Source organism: Heterocephalus glaber, unplaced genomic scaffold (genome assembly GCF_053883595.1).
Source record: "Heterocephalus glaber isolate CG9 unplaced genomic scaffold, H.glaber_assembly_v1.0 deba00001608, whole genome shotgun sequence".
NCBI lineage: Eukaryota > Metazoa > Chordata > Mammalia > Rodentia > Bathyergidae > Heterocephalus > Heterocephalus glaber.
Genome location: NW_028258379.1, coordinates 33,791,806 through 33,800,066, shown reverse-complemented (window position 1 = coordinate 33,800,066; position 8,261 = coordinate 33,791,806).

Genomic DNA, 8,261 nt, shown 5'->3' with positions numbered 1-8,261 from the left:
GGAGTGAAAGGAGGGGAAGGGAAAAGGAAAAGAAGGAAAGGAAAAACTATGAGAAAAGAAAAAAAAATGGATATGAAATCTATGTAAATAGGGAAGGGCAGAGGGGGTGAAGGGTGCACAGGTAATGGGAAAGAAAAATAAGAACCAAGATATATCATGTACAGGTACAAACACCCAATGATAAATGTAAATGAATTGTATACCTAAAATGTACCAATAAAAGAACTAAAAAAAAAAAAAAGAAGAAGTAGCAGCAGCAGCAGCACCCTGCCTCTCCCTTTTATTCTTTCCAGGCTATCTGCCTTTTATACGGTGCCACCCACACCCAGGGTGGACCTTGCTTAATCCCAGCATCACATCCTTAATCCCAGCATCACACACCCTAGATCCAGCCACCTCCCAAAAGCCCCACCTCTGACTGCATGAGGCTTTAGGGGGACATCTAGATATAAACCACAACACTCTGTCCCTGCCCCCCAAAACACTCATGCTCATTCCTTTATGCAAAAGGCATTTAGTCCATCTCTAAGAATTGCCAAAGTCCTAACAGTTCCAGCATTGCTGAAAAGCCCAAGTCTGAAGTGTCCTCTGAGATTTAAGGCAAATTCTTTGCTGTAAGCCTCTGTACAAATGAAAAGAAGGTTAAACACTTCCAACATTCAGCAGCACATGATCAACATTCCCATTCCAAAAAGTACAAATAGGATGATAGAAAAGAATGGGACCAAAGCAACAGCAATCCCTAGAGACACCTCCTAGAAGGCAGTGGCCCATGTGTCCTAAACACACACACACACACACACACACACACACACACACGCACTGTTCTGTCTCAGTGTCAGCACACACCCTTTTGTAAGTTGGAAGTCTTCCACAGGATCATACCTCCAACAGTGCAGTCGGTTCTAAGGGTCTTCTGGTCACAGCCACTACCCCCTAACCTTGGAGGTGGGCATTGGAAGGCTGGAGCAACCATTCTTCACCACTTTCCTGGTCACATGGCCAACTAGATCAATCAGAATCTTCCTCTAGGATTGTTTTGCCTAGAATTAGTGACTGTGAACCCCTTTGCCTCACTGGTGAAGATGCTATAAGTGCATGGCCCTCGAAGCTCCAGGCAGCCATAGTCCCAGGTCTGAAGAGAGCCCATTTAAGAAGTAAATAAAGCCAAGAAATAGAAAAGCAGAGGCAAGAGATAGCTGTAAACCCAAAATAACTGAAAGAGGAACTCATAAATGTATGCCAGTTTCTTTGCAGCATTATTCGTAACAGCCAGAAGGTGGAAATGACCCAAATGTCCTTGGACATATGAATGCATAAAAAAATGTGGTGTAATCATTCATTGGAATATTATTCAGCCATGAAAAGGAATGACATTCTGATACATGCCACAACAAAGATAAACCCTGAAAGTATTATGCTAAGTGAAATATGCCAGTTATGAAAGACATGTATTACATGATTCTACTTGTGTTAGGTACCTAGAATGGGAAAATTCACAGAAACAGAAAGGAGAATTCCCCCTTAGTATTTGCTGCTTGAAGGCCAGAACCCTGTCTTTTATACCAAACTTTGTCTTTGGAGATTCTGGCCACCATGCCTGCATATAACAGGAGCTTCACTGAGCTGGAATACAGTTCGTTTTTTCAAGCAGTGTGACAAACCCTCTTGTCAACCCCTGCCTTCAAAATCTCTAGAGGATTGTTTATAAAAAAGGTATGAATTCTACATCCGTACAATAAGGATGCATTTTATAATCAGTGTTTGGCCTTTGATGGTCTATCTATACAAATTGGCTTGAATCAGTGGTAGATTTCCTGTTTGTTTTCAGTCAACCATTAGAAAAAAGAATGTATAGTGAGATAAATGTTGTATGTGTAAATTGTCATTAATCTTTCAAGATTGGCTAGGATAAGTAGATAACTACCAAGCTTTCAACTTCCTGGTCAGGAGCTAAGTTGGATTTCACATTTCAAACCCTTCTCAGAAAAGCTGCCTATCCCCTTGGTTTGCAAAATATAAAACCCCACCCACAATCGTTCACTTTCTTCACTCGTTTTTCACAATGAATATGTGAACGTACACTTAGCATTTTAAGTTGAACTTCATTTTTGAGACCTCCTATGGCATTAATTTGTCCAAACGACCCTTCAACCTGAATTTCTTGAATGAATTTATAGTTGCTCCTGAGAGGAGAATGTGGGTTGCTTAACCTCAGCTGCCTCCGGGTAGAATTCTGACTCGCCTTTGTTCATTGTAGACTCCAGCACATCTAAGCGTCTGTCAAGGGTTCATTTTCCATTTCCCTTGGCTGGATCATCTGACCACTTTCCAAGTCTCTCAATTCAGAAGAAAACCCCACCCCATGGGATTTTATTCTCTTTATTGTTCCATCCATCCATCCTTTCAGTCTTCAACAAATGTCTATAGAGCAGCAGGTGCCTCCTAAGACTCCCCCGGAGGCTGAGGATACAATGGACAGTGAGACTTAGTGTCTGACTTTGGAAGTCCACAGCCCCCCTGAGAACAGGAGACAGGGAAACTGGATGTAGTGATACCCTCATGATGTGAAGTTGCATCTTAGAGCTAACACTGAACAGATTGAACAGACATAATTACAAAAGCTTTGAGTTAGGGACCAGCGATGGTAAGTGCAATAAATCTGTTTTCTTAGTGATCTCTGGTGGTTTGCTTCACCTGAATAAACCTAGTTATATAACTTTCTTAAAGATTATTTGTGAAGATGGGTGCCTGGAAAAAATCAACAAAGGTTGACTTAGTTTTTGAGATGAATATTAATAGTAATAATGATAGACAACATGGATGGAGTATTTTCTATGTACCATTCAGTGTATCAGCAGCAGGTGGGTCATCATCACCCAAGCATTCCTTTTTCCAAATGTCCAGACTTTTTAAAGGTGCCATGCAAGTCCAGCTAGTGGCTTAGGCAAGTGAACTCCACAGGTGAGTTTGAACTTCTTTGTGTGATTCTATTTCCTCTTCTGTAAACAGTCATTGCTCTTTTTGGGTCCTCTGCTTCTCCTTTTAGGTCTTTCTTTTAACCTCACGATCTACCCTCTGCTTGGCTTCCAGCTGTTTGTTCTGTTGCCACTGCCTCAATTCAAAGCTCTGAGGGCTGGGAATTTAGCTCAGTGATTCCACTGCCTGCATTGCAAGCACAAGGACCTGAGTTTGATCCCCAGTATGAAAAAAGAAAGAAAGAAAGAAAGAAAGAAAGAAAGAAAGAAAGAAAGAAAGAAAGAAAGAAAGAAAGAAAGAAGCCTCTGAATGGCTCCCTGGTGTCTGCCAACTTTTTACCCTAGAGTTTAAGGTCTTCAAAAGCTGGTCCCTGCTTATGTAACTTTTTGCCCTGCCACCTTACTATGCTTTAGCCACATCAGGCTCCACCGTTTCCTAAACTCATGATGAAATTTTACACCTCCATGCAGTCATTCACGCTGTTCCTCTTGCCCTAACTGTGTTCCTCTCTTGTTGTAGCCTTGGAAATCCATCCTTCTTGGGTGTTTATCTCAACCATATATTCCTTAGTGACATCGCCCCACTCTGCCACCAGATTCCCTGCTGCTCTGGACCCTACTCCCTGCAGCAGAAACAATTTTTCCTTCTTCCTACTCCCAAGGTATACTGCATATACATTTATCCTGGCACTTCTCCTGGGTTCTGGTTTTCCCTTAAGTATCCTATTTGTCTGGCAGAGGATAAATAATTGCTTAAAGCTTCTCACAATTCAGAATGTGGTATCCGGCCTGTGTTGGGCATAACTGCTGGAGGGGAATGACGTGTTTTATCACAGGGCCATTGCCTCTGACCATGGCCTTTCACCACCCTGAAATACTGGTCAGTCCAGAGAAGTGGCAGAGCCACTGGCCTCGCATTACCCTTTGTCCCGCACTTCTATTTCCCTCTTCACCTCTCCCACACTTTCCTAAAGTCCTCACCCCACTCATCACTCAGTTTCATCCCATCCAGTGAGTGAGGCTCTAGTACATAATACTCCTTTTATCTCCTAAATCCTTGGCCCTTCTGAGCCAGCACAAGGTTGGCAGAGCCAAATGTTAGCCTAAAGTAGGGCTGCCTTCAGACCATTCCACCGGGAGCCCCTTGTTGGCAACATGTTCAAGTTCATTGTACTATATCCCTCAAGCCTGGCAAAATCCTGTGAGCGTGACATTACTTTCAAAACTCCTAAACTCATTATGAAAGGACAGCAGTGAAGACAAAACCTGAGATCTCCAGTTCAAAGTGTTTACGGTAGATGGAGCTATATATTTCCCTGTGACCTGCTGTGTATTTCGTGTATCATGTGAAATTAGGAACATTTTGGCAGTTATTAATCACGCATTTTTTCTTAAGCATATTATAAACTATAGGATTCACTTGCCTTATGTTTCCCTGTGAGCTGTAAAATACCAAAAAATGTTATTAAAGAATTCCCCTAAAAATTGCACAAGTAGAGCACATTATTAAAAGCCAGAGATACAATGTCATCTTCAAGGCCCCAGTAGATAAAATGTGCAAAGGACATTTACACTTCACCCGAGGGCAGACAACTCACAAATAAAAGGCAAAAGAAATAGGTGTTATTTTATAAGTAGATTTCTAACATGCATTTTCTGACTTAACCAAACATGTAAATGGTAATACCCGAATATAGATAAGTTTTATTCTTTTTTTTTTTTTGGTACCGGGGATCAAGCTGGGTCCTTGCGCTCGTGCAGCAGGTGGCAAAACCACTGAGCTAAATCCCCGGCCTTAAATAAGTTTTAATGAAAGTGTTATATTCATAGTAAATAATAATTGGTATTCTTTTGGTAAATGAAAGAAGCCAGTCTGGAAAGTATACAGTCTGGAAAGTCTATATGGAATGTGGTTTTAATTATATGACATTCTAGAAATGGCAAAACTATGAAAAGTGATAAAAAGATCAGTAATCCCAAAGGTCCACTGGGGAGGGACAAATCGGAAGAACACAGGATTTTTTTTTTTTGTACCAGGGATCGCACTAAATTCCTTGCACTTGCAGAGCAGGTGGCAGAACCACTGAGCTAAATCCCTGGCCCAAGAACACGGGATTTTAATGACAGCAAAACTATTTTATAATGGTGCATTTGTCATAGCCTCTAGAAAATACAACCCAAAGGGTGAATCCTAGCTCAAACTAGGATTGAGTCAATAAGATATCCATATTGGTTCATCAGCTATAACAAATGTACCACCCTAATACAAGTTGTAACAATAGAGGGAATTGTGAGTAGAGTGGCAGAAGTAGAACCCTCTGTACACTGTGCTTAACATTTTGTTAACTCTGTCTTAGTCACCTTCCTCCTCACTGGACAAAATACCTGACAGCTGCATCTTAAAGGGGGAGAGGCTTATTTTGGCTCACGGTTCAGTCCTCAGTCAGCCAGCTCCCACAGAGAAACAGCAGGGCACAGGGGCACGGCAGAGGAGAACTGCTCACATCATGGTGCCCAGGAAGCAGAGTCAAGGGAGGCTCAGGAAAGGGAGATGCACACTCCGAGGTCATGACCACAGTGGCCCACTTCTTCCAACCAGACCCCACCTCCTAACAGAAGCCAGCTAGAACACCTCATAATCCAATCACTTTCCAAACACATGAGGCTTTGGGGACCATCTTAGATGTAAACCATAACAAATTCCATTAAATTTTTAGTGTTTGTTTGTTTCTGAGATAGAATCTTGTTGGTTTCAGGGTCCTGGGCTCAAGTGAATATCCTGCTTCAACCTCCCAGGTAGCTGGCACTATGGAAGTGTGCTACTGCATCCTGCTAAGTTTAATATTTTTTAAAAAAGAGTAAATCATGGCTAAAAAAGGAAGTTGCCACAGAATTACCTAGAGGGCTGTGCCTTTACCTAGTGAAAAGACATGGTTAGCCAAGTCCTATCACAAATGAGTAAATACAAGGGTGGTAATGGCATCTAGGAAATGTAAGTTAAAGGTGCTTCTTTACACATCTCAAATTAAAATACAAATTGAGGTGCTATTCTGTACATGTCAAATTAGCACCCAATTGAAGAGCCTGCCGGGTGATACTCACCAAGCTGTGAGGAGGGTGTGTGACAAGACCCAGCTGGTGGCAGTGTGCGTGATGACACCGTCTCCTGTCAGAGTGGCGAGCAACAGCCACAGAGACATTCATCCTCTCTGTACAGGTAATTCCAGAAATTCCCTCTAAAGAATGTTTCCCAGGGAGCTAATGTGAGGAAGTGAAGTCCCACTGTGAAATGTTGTTCAGGAAAAATACTCGAGTCTCTCTCATAAATGGGAGACATTTTCAAAGGTGGGGGTGGGGAGACATGACAGGCCAACTGAGACCCAAGACACCATAACCCAGGGCGGTGTGTGGATTCTGATTTGAATACATAACTGTAGAAAGACTTCTTTAGACATATGAGTAAATTTTAATATGGACTGGAAATTAGATTTTCTTTCTTTCTTTTGGTACTGGGGATCGAACTTGGGCCCTTGCCCTTGGGAGGCAGGTGGCAGAACCACTGAGCTAAATCCCCGGACCTAGATTTTCTTAATAAATTATTATTAATTTTATGTGTGAAAGTGGAAGATGGTTATGTTTAAAAAGTCATTCTTGGAGACACATTTTGAAGTATTTATGGGTCAAATAGCATGCTAAAAATAATTCAAATTTTAATATGATGTATATTTTACAACAAAACAAAATAGTAAGGAGAGGGGAGCTAGGGAAGGGATGAAAACCAGTAGACAAATGTTGGTGATGATGAAGGTTTATGATGGGTTCATTACACACTTTTTATTTACTTGCAACTTCCATAATAAAAGGTTTTTAAATATCTTCATATTACACACTCCTTGTTGTGCCTTCCTTTCCATTCTAGTTTAACTCTGTTCTTGTTGCCTGGGAAACTCTGTTTCCTGTGGTTGCTCCAGGCACTTGCTAGGGCATTTGGCAAGCTGAGGGTGGGCTGCAGTGTGCTGCAGGGAGGAGGCGACTCCTCTTCTGCCCCTCCCACCCTGTCATCGAATGAGCTTTCTTGGTCCAGTTATACATCAGTAAGAAAGTGACACATCTGTTGCGGAGATGTCACCTGAACAAAACTAGACCCCATATTGGCAAGTGCCTTGCACCTTTTGGGAGCAAACTGAAAATTACTACCAAACAAACCAGTGAGCTGAGACATGGAAATTAGATAGGTGGTGACTTAACTATGATACATAATTAATGATCTGGTTGCCTTAAAACAAAACAAAGATAATCATTTCCCTTTAGAAGGTAGAAATAGCCAATAGCCCATAGCACAGCCAGTTCATTTCAATGTCTCTTACAATATGCTTTCTTGGCTGCTGTAGGTCTTGGGCCTCTGCAAGGTAGGTTCAACAATTGGGAGCATTTAGACACCTTTCTGGGATGTTAAGGGCATAATTTTATGTACATCAAACCTAATAAGACAAATGTGGGATTTATATTCAATTTTTTTTTTGTACTGGGGATCAAACTTGGGTCCTTGTGCTTGTGCAGCAGGCGGTGAAACCATTGAGCTAAATCTCTGGCCCTGTATTCAATTATTTTTTAATTTCAATGTTTCAGATAATTATTATATTATTATTATTTTTTTTTTTTTTTGCAGTACTGGGGATCGAACTCAGGACCTTGAGCTTGCAAGGCAGGCATGGTACCACTGAGCTAAATCCCTGGCCCTTGGATAATTAATTTTTATTGTGTTTTATAAAAGTATTGGGCTGTGTCAAACTGGATTTTTTTTTTTTTTTTCCTGAAAGCCCTTCATCCCACTCAGTCTAGAAAGTCCTGATTTCAAGGGTTTTGATTTTAGAAAGCTGCAGTCTATGGTCCTACTTCAGCTCTATCTCCAGAGGTAGATTCCCCTACATGCATCACCTCGGGCCTCGCATGATCTCCAGGGAGTGAGCTAATGCTTCTCAGCAAACAGCTGCACCACCGATAGCACCCAAGCAGTTTGAACACTACTCCCTCCCCCGACATCTAATCAACCAATAAGGATCAAATTGAAAACAACACAGCCCACAGCTTTCCTTGCTGGTCCCGACAGATGATGGACCAGCACTCTGGTGGCCACCCTCTCCCTGGGGCTTCTGAGAGCTCAGCCCATGAGCAATCATGGATTCTACACCCCTAGTCACATAGCCCTGGGTGCCATCTCTGAGGGCACAGAAAGCAGGTTCACGTGCTGGAAAATTTCCAGTGACTGCAGGACTCTATACC